This window comes from Salmo salar, chromosome ssa06 (genome assembly GCF_905237065.1).
Source record: "Salmo salar chromosome ssa06, Ssal_v3.1, whole genome shotgun sequence".
In the NCBI taxonomy this organism is placed as follows: domain Eukaryota; kingdom Metazoa; phylum Chordata; class Actinopteri; order Salmoniformes; family Salmonidae; genus Salmo; species Salmo salar.
This window is the reverse complement of record NC_059447.1, coordinates 21315622-21331538: the sequence shown is the minus strand read 5'-3', so window position 1 is coordinate 21331538 and position 15917 is coordinate 21315622.

The following is a 15917-nucleotide window of genomic DNA, read 5'->3' as shown; positions in this document are numbered from 1 at the left end:
GGCAACAGATGGCACACAGACAGCAGAGTTGGGGACAGATATGCAGCGACAGACTGGCAGAGACAGGGAGTCTCAGGTAAGTTTGTTGAGTCTTTGTTTGGCAACATTATGAAAGGTTCTCAATTTTTTGGACTTGTAAAATAGGAACATAATTGTAAAATGCCATGGATACCCCCACTCTCAACTTAAACTGGTGACTGAACTAAGATTTGTTAAAGGCAATGGTATTGCTGTTGTGATTAGTTGTGTAGTTTTGGGTACCGGTAGTTAGGAGTACGGCAAACACCTTATTTCTTTGGTTCCTCAATATACATTTACCATATTACAATGTAGGCTATGTGTTACAGCACTACTTTTGGTGTCCCCCTCAGGAATTGCTCTTGAGAAAATTTAATGTAATTGTCCCCTCCAAAGTGGATATCAGATTTTCACCCCTGGCCAAACCCAATGTATATAGTTGGTCACGAATGTTTGATCTTGAACAGAACTTACAACATCAATCAACATGTCTCAATCAAAATTGTACAGAAAAGAGTGGGAGTCTGTACCTGAACAAATGTCAAATCATATTTTTTGCCGAGATGGCCAGTCAATTTGAGTAACGTTATTGTGTATCCTACGTAATGACGCAGATTTACGTTATCACGCAATGACATCACAACGCCACTTAGCAACTTTCAGCAACAAATCAACCTGCCTCTAGCAATTTACCCTGAAAATTTGTTGGCAACACTGATGTCGCCTTGCGGTTCGTGGGAAATGAACAATCAGATGAGAGAGTGTGATTACGCGTATGACAGCAGACGAGAGACATGCATTTCTTTTATCTACTGATCCATCAATGATTTGGTTATGTATTAGCTATAATAAAACCAGCCATTCTAATCAGATGTCTTATTCAAACCCAGCTTGTAAGCTTATCATGATGTTTGCCCTTACTCATAGTTTTTTGTCTTAACCCAAAATAGCTGCATTGTTTTTAAAATGGCATGTCATTGGCTTACTGGTGTTCTTCCATGCCGTCCCTGGGAGGGGTGCGTCACTTGAGTGGGTTGAGTCACTGACGTGGTCTTCCTGTCTGGGTTGGCGCCCCCCCTTGGGCTGTGCTGTGGCGGAGATCTTTGTGGGCTATACTCGGCCTTGTCCCGGGATGGTATGTTGGTGGTTGGAGATATCCCTCCAGTGGTGTGGAGGCTGTGCTTTGGCAAAGTGGGTGGGGTTATATCCTACCTGTTTGGCCCTGTCCGGGGTTTCATCAGATGGGGCCACAGTGTCTCCTGACCCCTCCTGTCTCAGCCTCCAATATTTATGCTGCAGTAGTTTATGTGTCGGGGGGCTAGGGTCAGTCTGTCACATCTGGAGTATTTCTCTTGTCTTTTCCGGTGTCCTGTGTGAATTTAAATATGCTCTCTCTAATTCTCTCTTTCTCTTTCTTTCTTTCTCTCTCTCGGAGGACCTGAGCCCTAGGACCATGCCTCAGGACTACCTGGCTTGATGACTCCTTGCTGTCCCCAGTTCACCTGGCCGTGCTGCTGCTCCAGTTCCAACTGTTCTGCCTGCAGCTATGGAACCCTGACCTGTTCACCGGATGTGCTACCTGTCCCAGACCTGTTGTCCCAGACCTGCTGGAACCCTGACCTATTCACCGGACGTGCTACCTGTCCCAGACCTGCTGTTTTCAACTCTCTAGAGACAGCAGGAGCGGTAGAGATACTCTCAAAGATCGGCTATGAAAAAGCCAACTGACACTTACTCTTGTGTTACTGACTTGTTGCACCCTCGACAACTACTATGATTATTATTATTTGACAATGCTGGTCATTTATGAACATTTGAACATCTAGGCCATGTGCTGTTATAATCTCCACCCGGCACAGCCAGAAGAGGACTGGCCACCCCTCATAGCCTGGTTCCTCTCTAAGTTTCATCCTAGGTTTTGGCCTTTCTAGGGAGTTTTTCCTAGCCACCGTGCTTCTACACCTGCATTGCTTGCTGTTTGGGGTTTTAGGCTGGGTTTCTGTACAGCACTTTGTGATATCAGCTGATGTAAGAAGGGCTATATAAATACATTTGATTTGATTTGATTTGATGTAAACAAACACATTTACGTCTTGATTTGAGATGTTTTTTTTATCCACAAGTAAAACGTACACAATTTCACTTATGTTTTGTTGTTGTTGAAATTGTCAGTTTTTCAGCTGATTTGAGATAAAAACTTTAACCATATTACTTTATTTGGCACTTACTATAAGGCCCTTACTATAATAATGTATTTAACTTAACATAGCCTTGCAGTCCACCTTTTTGGCATTTTGTACCAGTTTCCATCTCTGTACAAAGGCATGGTCTTCAAGCTAACATGTAATAATAACTGATTGGATTTGCATGCAACTTCCTAGACATCCTAGACATACAAAGCATACAAAGCATAAGGGGCATTTTACCACTCTGACCCCACTCACACCTGTTAATTGAAATGCATTCCAGGTGACTACCTCATGAAGCTGGTTGAGAGAATGCCAAGAGTGTGCAAAGCTGTCATCAAGGCAAAGGGTGGCTACTTTGAAGAATCTCAAATATAAAATATATTTTGATTTCTTTAACTCTTTTTTGGTTACAACATGATTCCATATGTGTTATTTCATAGTTTTGATGTCTTCACTATTATTCTACAATGTAAAAAATAGTGAAAATAAAGAAAAACCCTTGAATGAATAGGTGTGTCCAAACTTTTGACTGGTACTGTATACAGTCCAACGATTCCTGCCTGAACAGGGACTCCTACTGGTATCTGACGTGTAATACACTTCAGTGAGAACAAGTCTACCATCTATCTACCATCAACACATTTAGACACTGATAAGTTTCCATACTCATTTGTGTAGACTCCCTAAATAACATTGAATTGTTTAAAGTAACTCCTCTAACTTTTTGTTCACAAGCTGTATGTGAAAGTAAATTCAGAGTGAGGTTGGGATTATGTTGGCTACATTGACAACGGATTTGCCCAAAGGACACCATCATTTCAACATGAAGCCAGGTTTACTATCATTCATCCATGGCTGATTGGATCTTTGGAAGTTTAGAATTAGTTACCATTAGCCCTATAAATAGGATGTCAAATTCATGATATTAATACCCAACTTTTACCTGTGGATATTGTCTTAATAAGTAAGTAATAAGAATAGAATATGTTTCTAAACACTACATTGATGTGGATGCTAACATGATGGATAATCATGAATGAATTGTGAATAATGATGAGTGAGAAAGTTAGAGGCATAAATATCATACCCCCCAAAAAATGCTAACTTCCCCTGTTATTGGTAATGGTGAGAGTTTAGCATGTTTTGAGTGTATTATATTTGTTCCTCTGTAACATTCTCACTCATCATTATTCACAATTCATTCATGATTATCTGTAATCATGGTAGCATCCCCATTAACGTAGAAGTGTTCAGAAACATATTATATTCTTATTTACAATAAAAGTGACTCCAAAATGACACAATACATTATTTACCATTCATTTCTATTGGGCCCCAACATATTCCTTAACACAACCAAAACAAACTGCAAATGCATCCATCATGTCTGTAGAGTCATAAGCTTGATGTAGTAATTGTGTGCTTGGAATATGGGACCAAATACTAAGCTACTTTAATACACTATAAGTGAATTTGTCCAAATACTTATGACCTTCAAATGGGGGGACTAGTTTTTTCATTTCTAAACAGTAAAACAGATATGAAAATCCCTTCAAATAAAAAGTGATGTTCTGTACGCTTCACATGAAACATTTGATCTCAAATCCAAAATGCTGGAGTATAGAACCACATTAAACGTTTTAGCTTCACTGTCCAAATAAATACTTAGGGGACTGTACTATATGTAGGTTTTTAACCTGTGATTTGCTATGTGTAAGCAGCTTCACTTTTTAACGTATGAATTTCCACTGGGGGAGAAAGTAAATCCTAATCCTACCTGCCCCTCAACTCTACACCAGATGAGGTGTGGGTGGGCGTGTACACAGTGAAGAACTGCTACCCCCTCCAGGAGACCTACACCAGATGAGGTGTGGGTGGGCGTGTACACAGTGAAGAACTGCTACCCCTCCAGGAGACCTACACCAGATGAGGTGTGGGTGGGCGTGCACACGGTGAAGAACTGCTACCCCCTCCAGGAGACCTACACCAGATGAGGTGTGGGTGGGCGTGTACACGGTGAAGAACTGCTACCGCCTCCAGGAGACCTACACCAGATGAGGTGTGGGTGGGCGTGTACACGGTGAAGAACTGCTACCCCCTCCAGGAGACCTACACCAGATGAGGTGTGGGTGGGCGTGTACACGGTGAAGAACTGCTACCCCCTCCAGGAGACCTACACCAGATGAGGTGTGGGTGGGCGTGTACACGGTGAAGAACTGCTACCCCTCTCCAGGAGACCTACACCAGATGAGGTGTGGGTGGGCGTGTACACGGTGAAGAACTGCTACCCCTCCAGGAGACCTACACCAGGAACAGTAGCGTCACTACCTCTACCCACTGCTTTGACCTCCAGCGACCCGGCTCCCAGCAGCTGCCAGACGGCATGCCCGGAGGGGATGGACTCAGACTGCTGAGGCCTTCATCTTTCCCCTCTGACCCCATGCCCTTTGACCCAACAGACTACATTGGGTGTAGGGTGAAGTTACCCCTAGTTGCTGATCTTGAGTCAGTTTAGAAATTCCACCAATAATGGTTAAGGTTAGGGTTGAGGACTGATCCTAGACCTGCAACAAGGAAAAACTTTTCCTCAGAGCACTACATCAACTAAGAGGAATGTCCATTGTCCAAAATGGTCTCCTCTCCTTGTCTCCTTTCCTTATTTTATTAATTCATTTGTCAGGGACCATGCACAACAAATGCTGCACCAGATTTAGCCATTGATCATACGGTGCATTCGGAAAGTATTCAGACCCCTTAACCTTTGCCACATTTTGTTACGTTACAGCCTTATTTTAAAACAGATTTTTTTTCAATCCTAATTAATCAACACACAATACCCCTTAATGACAAAGTGAAAACATGTTTTTAGACATGCTAATCTATAAAATTGCTATTCTAGAAAAAATTAAAACAGAAATATCTTACTTGAGTAAGTATTCAGACACTTTGCTATGAGACTAAAAATGTAGCTTAGGTGCATCCTGTTTCCATTGATCATCCTGGAGACATTTCTACAACTTGATTGGATTCCACCTGTGATAACTTCAATTGATTGGACATGATTTTGAAAGGCACACACCTGTCTATATAAGGTCCCACAGTTGACAGTGCATGTTAGAGCAAAAACCAAGTCATGAGCTCGAAGGAATTGGCCGCAGAGCTTCGAGACAGGATTGTGTCGAGGCACAGATCTGGTGAAGGGTACCAAAACATTTCTGCAGCATTGAAGGTCCCTAAGAATACAGTGGCCTCCATCATTCTTACATGGAAGAAGTTTGGAACCACCAAGACTCTTCCTAGAGCTTTGGCCGCCCAGCCAAACTGAGCAATCGGGGGAGAAGGTCCTTGGTCAGGGAGGTGACCAAGAACCCAGTGGTCACTCTGACAGAGCTCCAGAGTTCCTCTATGGGGATGGGAGAACCTTCTAGAAGGACAACCATCTCTGCAGCACTCCACCAATCAGGCCTTTTTGGAAGAGTGGCCAGACGGAAGCCACTCCTCAGCAAAAGGCACATGACAGCCCACTTGAAGTTTGCCTAAAGGTACCTAAAGACTCTCAGATAATGAGAAACAAGATTCACTGGTCTGATGAAACCAAGATTAAACTTTGGCCTGAATGCCAAGCGTCACATCTGGATGAAACCTGTCACTATCCCTACGGTGAAGCACGGTGGTGGCACCATCATGCTGTAGTGATGTTTTTCAGCGACAGGGACTGGGAGACTCGTCAGGATTGAGGGAAATTTGCACCGGAGTGCTCAGGACCTCAGACTGGGGCGAAGGTTCACCTTCCAACAGGACAACGACCATAAGCACACAGCCAAGACAATGTAGGGAGCTTCGGGGCTTCGGGACAAGTCTCTGAATGTCCTTGAGTGGCCCAGCCAGAGCCCCGGACTTGAACCCGATCTAACATCTCTAGAGAGACCTGAAAATAGCTGTGCAGCGACACTCCCCATCCAACCTGTCAGAGCTTGAGAGGATCTGCAGAGAAGAATGGGAGAAACTACCTAAATACAGGTGTGCAAAGCTTGTAGCGTCATACCCAAGAAGACTCAAGGCTGTAATCGCTGCCAAAGGTGCTTCAACAAAGTACTGAGTAAAGGGTCTGAATAGTTATGTAAATGTGATATTTCTGTTTTTTATTTGTAATACATTTGCAAACATTTCTAAAAACCTGTTTGTGCTTTGTCTTTATGTGGTATTGTGTGTAGATTGATGAGGGGAAAACAATGTCATCCATTGTAGAATAAGACCGTAATGTAACAAAATGTGGGAAATGTCAAGGGGTCTGAATACATTCCGAATGCACTGTAGCTAATTTTGAACTGCGGTTCCTTTGACACCTTTCCGGGCAGCAGGAAGCCTAGCGGTTAGAGCGTTATGCCAGTAACCAAAAAGTCGCTGGTTTGAATCCCAGAGCTGACAAGGTGAAAAATCTGTTGATGTGCACTTGAGCAAGGCACTTAACCCTAATTGCTCCAGGGTCGCTGTTGATAATGGCTGACCCTGGCTCAGGAGGAGTTGGGATATGCAGAAAACACATTTCCAATTCACACATACATATAATACACACCTGTACATGTGTGAAACAGGACAAATAAGCACCCACCAAAGTATGATAATTCATTCTGCTGAAATCAGTCTTCCATAATGATTTCACCAATCTTGTCTTTTTAGACCAACGCAGCAGATGAAGGACACTATTTGGACTATTGAAATACCTTACTGGGCACAGACATTAGTCAACGTGTAGTTTTGATTTACATTTGGTTGAGTTGTCAACTAAGGCGAATTCAACATGAAATAAACATTTAAAAAATCCCCATGTCATTGGATTTAGGAGAACAGTGTAAAAACTACTTTTGTTGGCAAGGAAATGTATTGTATGTATTCATTTTATGCATAATGCCATCACAAAATCAGATATTCAAACAGGTCCACTTAGGTGTGAGCGGGTGAATTATTATTTTTATATTTTATTTTTCTGGGTTCATCTCCGACAGCCTGAATAAGTTCGAAATGATGCACCCTATGATGTGGTGTGGTCAAGGACCCCAACAAACCGTAAAACTATTATTAGTCTATTATGGATGTTGTGTGGCTTGTCTGCCACCAGGTGGCATGTTTTGTTCTGTCTTGCACTAAAAAAGGAAAAACTCCAATAAAATATATGAAAACATGATTATTGTTTGCTGATGTATTCTTTGAGGTGTCTTTACTGTGAAAAAAAACATATATTCTACACTTGTTTTGCTGTTGTTTGTTTTACTGATTAACGGTAAGGAGAGCTGATCCGAGAACAGACTCTTTGGATCAACATCTCTCATGTGTTTTATCTTATGTGAAATACAAGACCATCGTGAATTTATTGAGAGGTTGGACTTTTCCACTGATAAATTATACTGCTTGAACTGCCTTTCTCTCTCCTTCCACAGACACCAGGCTCTGCACTTATGATGACAAGAAAGTCTCAATACCGCAATGATTCTAATTACCCGAAGTGCCAAATAGGTCCAGTGGAGAGCTTTACAGCTGTATGACTGAGGAAGGTATTTGGTCACAGGAGGCTGTTAGCGGGAGGACAGCTCATAATAATGGCTCCAATGGAGTAAATGGAATGGTATCAATCAAATGGAAACAATGTGTTTGATGTGTTTGATACCACTCCATTTAATATTTTCCAGCCATTATTATGAGCCCGTCCTCCCCAATTAAGGTGCCACCAGCCGCCTGTGTATTTGGTGTACAGCAGAAACGGACTGACAATAGGGCAGTTCAGACAAAAGCCAGATGAGCTAGTCCATATTTAGCTCAGTGTGTCTGTCTAAATTCGTTGTTTTGTGCAGAACGATCATTATTGGGCTAATAATGGTTGTCTCAAGCAAAAAAATTGGCTTTTCTAGGAAAAATTGTTCAAATCAAATCAAATTTTATTTGTCACATACACATGGTTAGCAGATGCTAATGTGAGTGTAGCGAAATACTTGTGCTTCTAGTTCCAACCATGCAGTAATATCTAACAAGTAATCTAACCTAACAATTTCACAACAACTTCCTTATACACACAAGTGTAAAGGAATGAATTAGAATATGTACATAAAAATATATGAATGAGTGATGCCCAAACGGCATAGGCAAGATGCAGTAGATGGTATAGAGTACAGTATATTCATATGAGATGAGTAATGTAGGGTATGTAAACATTATATAAAGTGGCATTGTTTAAAGTGGCTAGTGATACATTTATTACATCAAGATGGCAAGATGCAGTAGATGGTATAGAGTACAGTATATTCATATGAGATGAGTAATGTAGGGTATGTAAACATGATATACAGTGCCATTGTTTAAAGTGGCTAGTGATACATTTATTACGTCAAGATGGCAAGATGCAGTAGATGGTAGAGAGTACAGTATATACGTATGAGATTAGTAATGTAGGGTATGTAAACATTAGTGGCATTGTTTAAAGTGGCTAGCGATACATTTATTACATCAATTTTTCATTATTAAAGTGGCTAGAGTTGAGTCAGTATGTTGGCAGCAGCCACTCAATGTTAGTGATGGCTGTTTAACAGTCTGATGGCCTTGAGATAGAAGCTGTTTTTCAGTCTCTCGGTTCCAGCTTTGATGCACCTGTACTGACCTCGCCTTCTGGCTGTTAGCGGGGTGATCAGGCAGTGGCTCGGGTGCTTGTTGTCCTTGATGATCTTTTTGGCCTTCCTGTGACATCGGTTGGTGTAGGTGTCCTGGAGGGCAGGTAGTTTGCCCCCGGTGATGCGTTGTGCAGACCACACTACCCTCTGGAGAGCCTTCCGGTTATGGGTGGAGCAGTTGCCGTACCAGACGGTGATACAGCCCGACAGGATGCTCTCGATTGTGCATCTGTAAAGGTTTGTGAGTGTTTTTGGTGACAAGCCAAATTTCTTCAGCCTCCTGAGGTTGAAGAGGCGCTGCTGCGCCTTCTTCACCACGCTGTCTGTGTGGGTGGACCATTTCAGTTTGTCCGTGATGTGTACGCCGAAGAACTTAAAGCTCTCCACCCTCTCCACTACTGTCCCGTCAATGTAGATAGGGGGCTGCTCCCTCTGCTGTTTCCTGAAGTCCACGATCATCTCCTTTGTTTTGTTGACATTGAGTGTGAGGTTATTTTCCTGACACCACACTCCGAGGGCCCTCACCTCCTCCCTGTAGTCCGTCTCGTCGTTGTTGGTAATCAAGCCTACCGCTGTAGTGTCGTCTGCTAACTTGATGATTGAGTTGGAGGTGTGCATGGCCACGCAGTCGTGGGTGAACTGGGAGTACAGGAGAGGGCTGAGAACACACCCTTGTGGGGCCCCAGTGTTGAGGATCAGCGGGGTGGAGATGTTATTACCTACCCTCACCACCTGGGGGCGGCCCATCAGGAAGTCCAGGACCCAGTTGCACAGGCCGGGGTCGAGACCCAGGGTCTCGAGCTTAATGACGAGTTTGGAGGGTACTATGGTGTTAAATGCTGAGCTGTAATCGATGAACAGCATTCTTACATAGGTATTCCTCTTGTCCAGATGGGTTAGGGCAGTGTGCAGTGTGATTGCGATTGCATCGTCTGTGGACCTATTGGGGCGGTAAGCAAATTGGAGTGGGTCTAGGGTGTCAGGTAGGGTGGAGGTGATATAGTCCTTGATTAGTCTCTCAAAGCACTTCATGATGATGGAAGTGAGTGCTACGGGGCGGTAGTCATTTAGCTCAGTTACCTTAGCTTTCTTGGGAACAGGAACAATGGTGGCCCTCTTGAAGCATGTGGAAACAGCAGACTGGGATAAGGATTGATTGAATATGTCCGTAAACACACCAGACAGCTGGTCTGCGCATGCTCTGAGGACGTGGCCGGGGATGCCGTCTGGGCCTGCAGCCTTGCGAGGGTTAACACGTTTAAATGTTTTACTCACGTTGGCTGCAGTGAAGGAGAACCCGCAGGTTTTGGTAGTGGGCCTTGTCAGTAGCACTGTATTGTCCTCAAAGCGAGCAAAGAAGTTGTTTAGTTTGTCCGGGAGCAAGACATCGTGGTCTGCGACGGGGCTGGTTTTTATTTTGTAGTCCGTGATTGACTGTAGACCCTGCCACATACCTCTCGTGTCTTAGCCGTTGAATTGCGACTCCACTTTGTCTCTATACTGACGCTTAGCTTGACGATGCATTAGCAATGCCCGGGATGATTTATGGTCCTAGTCCATCCCTGAGAAGAGTCAAAAGAGAAAGGAGCCTGTAGGGAGCCAGACTGATAAATTCCCCCACGCTGATCCATGGGGGGATAGCGTTGTCTCTTCTATAGGAAGGGACAATGCTGTGCTACAATGCTATGTCCTTCTACTGTTGTATTTGTGAATTTCCCAAGTCCTTGTTTGTCTTCCTGGTAGTGCACCTGACCTAACCATCTCTGCCGTTGAGCCGTGTGACTATTTATCTGCTCAAAATGGCACCCTATTCCCTATATAGGGGACTAATGTTGACCAAGGCCCATATGGTAGTGCACTATGTAGGGAATAGTGTGCCATTTGGAACGCAGCCCCAGTGTGGGGTCATAGACACATAAAGATTGTTAGGAAGAAAAAACAGGCCAATGGAGAGCTCCTTGCTGACAGACTAGGGTTCATGACATTTGTGTTTACTAGCCCAAAAAAGGCTAAAGTCTGCAAAAATGTCTTTATTTCCTGTTGTTTTATTGTTCGGTCTGCAGAAATGTCCTTCTTTCGTGTTGTTTTATTGTTCAATCTTTAGAAATGTCCTTCTTTTGTGTTGTTTTATTATTCAGTCTGCAGCAATTTCCTTCTTTCGTGTTGTTTTGTTGTTCAGTCTGCAAAAATGTCTTTATTTCGTGATGTTTTATTGTTCAGTCTGCAGAAATGTCTTTATTTCGTGTTGTTTTATTGTTCAGTCTGCAGACAAAGTTAATAATGGTGTTGGAGTCACGTTTGGCCACGCAGTCATGGGTGAACAGTCGTGGGGACTAAGCACGCACCCCTGAGGGGCCCCATTGTTGAGGATCAGCGTGGCAGATGTGTTGTTGCCTACCCTTACCACCTGGGGGCGGCCCATCAGGAGGTCCAGGATCCAGTTGCAGAGGGAGGTGTTTATTTCCTAGGGTCTTTAGCTTAGTGATGAGCTTTGTGGACTCTATGGTGTTGAACGCTGAGCTGTAGTCAGTGAACAACATTCTCACATAGGTGTTCCTTTTGTCCAGATGGAAAAGAGCAGTGTGGCGTGCGGTTGAGATTGCGTCATCTGTGGATCTGTTGGGGCGATATTCGAATTGGAGTGAGTCTAGGGTTTCTGGGACGATGGTGTTGATGTGAGTCATGACCAGCCTTTCAAAGCACTTCATGGCTACCGACACGAGTGCTACGGGTCGACAGTCATTTAGGCAGGTTACCTTTGCTTTCTTGGTCTGCTTGAAACATGTAGGTATTACAGACTCGGTCAGGGAGAGGTTGAAAATGTCAGTGAAGACAGGGAAGTCCTTCTTTCATGTTGTTTTATTGTTCAGTCTGTAGAAATGTCCTTCCTGACCACATTCACATATTAAGAGTAACTCTGTATAGTTTTGGCAACACATTAGTGTGTTCCCTCTGGCACTGGTTGCAAATATTGCGGCTATATTAATTAGCATGTGCATCAATCCCACTTAACTCTGCTGTCACCTGTCAATGTGACAGGGCATCAGATTGTTAAACAGCCACCACTAGCACAGAGAGACGGCTGCCTACCTACAGACTTGATATCATTGGCCACTTTAATAAATGGAACACTAGTCACTTTAAGAATGTTTACATATCTCGCATTACTCATCTCATATGTATATAATGTATCCTGTATCCTTCACTATCTATTCTTTACTATCTATTGCATCTTAGTCGCTCTGTCACTGCTCATCCAATTATTTTATACTTATATATTCTCATCCCATTCCTTTACTAGATTGTGTGTATTTAGGTTTTGTTGTGGAATTGTTAGATATTACCTGTTAGATACTGCTGTACTGTCAGCTCTAGAAGCATAAGCATTTCACTACACTCACAATAACATCTGCTAACCATGTGTATGTGACCAATAAAATTTGATTTGATGTGTCTGCTAGAAAAAGGTGCAATTAAAGTGGCACTCCAGTCTCCTTTTCACCTCATTTAACGACCAGTTTAACTCAACAAAGGGCACATCTCAACAGGTGGTTCAGGTACAGTAAGTCATGACATAGCACAAGTGGGGGAGGGGGGAGGGCTTTCCTCTTTTGTTCTCTATTGTTCCTCAAGCAAGGGGGGAGGCCGATGACATCACGACTTCCCAACAAACCAACTGCTTGAATGCTGTCCTACTTGAAGTTTGCAGATGTGTCTATAAAACACTATTTTGCTCAAAACATATATTTTTTACCTTTAGAGTGTGTACATTACTGTATTTATACTTAGGATATGGCTTTTCAACAGGAAAAGTTCCAAAATCACTGGAGGACAAACTGGAGGAAAAATCAAGCCAAAAAAGCAACTTTATTACTGACAGAATTATGTTTACTTGAGGCCATACAATGTGACTGACTGAGGCACTTGTAATTCCATGACATCAAACATATTCTACATTAATGTTTTGAAAAAAGATAGAGCTGTCCTAACAGCCTGATCTCACCTCAGAATATCCCTATTGTACTTGACACACTGCATTATACAAGAAATACACACCTTTCCTCTCTGGTCATCATGGAATTCCATGTTGTCATCATAAAAACAAAAAATACAATATCTCTGACTGCTCTGCCAGAAACCTTAGTCACACATTGTGGAAGTGAGGTTGTTGTGATCCTTAGAGCCAGAGTCAAAAGAAGAGATGTCTTCCTCGTTGGTCAGGATGATGAAAAGACTATCACAAAGAAGGAAGGGTGGGATGACTGCACGGCCAGGCACGACTCCAATACCATCATTAAATTTGCAGATGACACAACACTGGTAGGCCTGATCACCAACAACAACGAGACAGCCTATAGGGAGGAGGTCAGAGACCTGGCCGTGTGGTTCCAGGACAACAACCTCTCCCTCAACGTGATCAAGACAAAGGAGATTATTGTGGACTACTGGAAAAAGAGGACCGAGCACGCCCCCATTCTCATCGAGGAGGCTGCAGTGGAGCAGGTTGAGAGCTTCAAGTTCCTTGGTGTCCACATCACCAACAAACTAACATGGTCCAAACACACCAAAACAGTCGTGAAGAGGGCACGACAAAACCCATTCCCCCTCAGGAGACTGAAAAGATTTGGCATTGGTCCTCAGATCCTCAAAAGGTTCTACAGCTGCACCACCGAGAGCATCCTGACTGCTTGCATCACTGCCTGGTATGGCAGCTGCTCGGCCTCCGACCGTAATGCGCTACAGATGGTAGTGCGAACGGCCCAGTACATCACTGGGGCCACGCTTCCTGGCATCCAGGACCTCTATACCAGGCAGTGTCAGAGGAAGGCCATGAAAATTGTCAAAGACTCCAGCCACCCTAGTCATAGACTGTTCTCTCTGCTACAACACGGCAAGTGGTACTGGAGCGCCAGTCTAGGTCCAAGAGGCTTCTAAACAGCTTCTAACCCCAAGCCATAAGACTCCTGAACATCTAGTCAAATGGCTACCCATATAGTCAAATGGCTACCCACTATTCACCCCCCCCTCCCCTCTCCATAGCACTGCCACTCTCTGTTGTCATCTATGCATAGTCACTTTAATTAACTCTACCTACATGTACATACTACCTCAACTAACCGGTGCCCCCGCACATTGACTCTGTACCGGCAACCCCCTGTATATATTGGTATTTTTTACTGCTCCTCTTTTATTACTTGTTACTTTCATCTCTTACTCTTATACGAAGAGTAAGTAAGCATTTCACTGTAAGGTCTACACCTGTTGTATTCGGTGCATGTGACTAATAACATTTGATTTGATGGCATGGGGGAAGGAGGGGTGGGGCGTGGGGTGTGGAGTGAGAGGATGAATCACACTCGTTGACTCAAATTATACGGTCTGAAAATAAGGAATTTCCTGCTTCCTTGAATGCCTGCCAGTTCACTATGGGGAAGAAGGCATGGGGGAAGATGATGAATCATTCTCGTTACCTCGAATTGAATGGTCTGAAAATAGCTTTCCAGTGTGAAGCTACTTCCTTGAACGCCTACCGTCCTCAAGAAACTGTTTCACTTTTCCTGTTGAAAAGCGATATCCCAAGTATAAATACAGTTGTCACGTCCTGACCAGTAAAGGGGTTATTTGTTATTGTAGTTTGGTCAGGACGTGGCAGGGGGTGTTTGTTTTATGTGGTTCGGGTTTTGTTGGGCTATGTGCTTATGTAAGAGGGGTGTTTGTTTTATGTGTTCCGGGGTTTTTTGGTCTATGTTCTATGTAAGTGTATTTCTATGTTAGTTCTAGTCTTTCTATTTCTATTTTTAGTTAATGGGGTTGACCTTCAATTGAAAGCAGCTGCTCCTCGTTGCTTCTGATTGAAGGTCCTATGTATAGGGGTGTTTTTGTAATGGGATTTGTGGGTAGTTGTCTCCTGTTTTGTGTCTGTGCACACGACAGCACTGGTTTATGGTGGTTGTTGATTTTTTTTGTTTACGTGGTTTGTTTTACCTTTTAAATTTAATAAAGAAGATGAGTATACATGTTCCCGCTGCACCTTGGTCCAATCCTTACGATGCCCGTTACAACAGTAAAGTATGGTTGAGCAAAACAGTGTTTTTTAGACAACTGGAAACTTCAAGTAAGACGCATTCAAGGAGTTGGTCTGATGGGAATCCGGATGTCATCGGCCTCCTCCCTTGCTTGAGGAACAATAGAGAACAAAAGAGGAAAGGCCCACCCCCCAGCGTAATGCAAAGAATGGTTACAATGACTTTAAATATTAATTCCACTCTACACACACAATGTTAAGCAGTAACTTGAAAAAAAATGACAGGTTTCAATGTACACTGAACAAAAATAAACGCAACAATTTCAACAACAAAAAATATTGCTGTATTGTTCAGTCTGCAGAAATGTTCTTCTGTCGTTTTATTGTTAAGTCTGCAGAAATGTCCTTTTGTGTTTTATTGTTAAGTCTGTAGAAATGTCCTTTTGTGTTTTATTGTTCAGTCTGCAGAAATGTTCTTCTTTCATGTTTTATTGTTCAGTCTGCAGAAATGTCCTTTTGTATTTTATTGTTCAGCGCTTGACCACATTCACATATGTGTAACTCTATAGTCTTTGCATCCTTACTAGCTCGCTGACATTAGTGTGTTCCCACTGGCAATGTTTAAAAATATTGTGGCCATATTAATTAGCATGTGGCTCAATCCCACTGAACTCTGCTGTCACCTGTTGTAATGGTTGTCGTCTGGAAAGGAGGACCAAAACGCAGCGGGTTGTATACTCATCTTCTTTTAATAGGCGAAAGAAGGAAAACCAAACAAACATACAAAAATGATGAACGACAAAAATACAGTCTTGTCATGCATAGACACGCAAAACAAGAGACAATCTCCCACCAACACTAAACCAAACACATCCCCATATATAGGACTCCCAATCAGAGGCAACGAGAAAACACCTGCCTCCAATTGAGAGTCCAACCCCAATAAACCAGACATAGAAATACAAAAGACCAGAGACCACATAGAAATACAAACATAGAACATTACCCAAAAACCCGGAAATAATA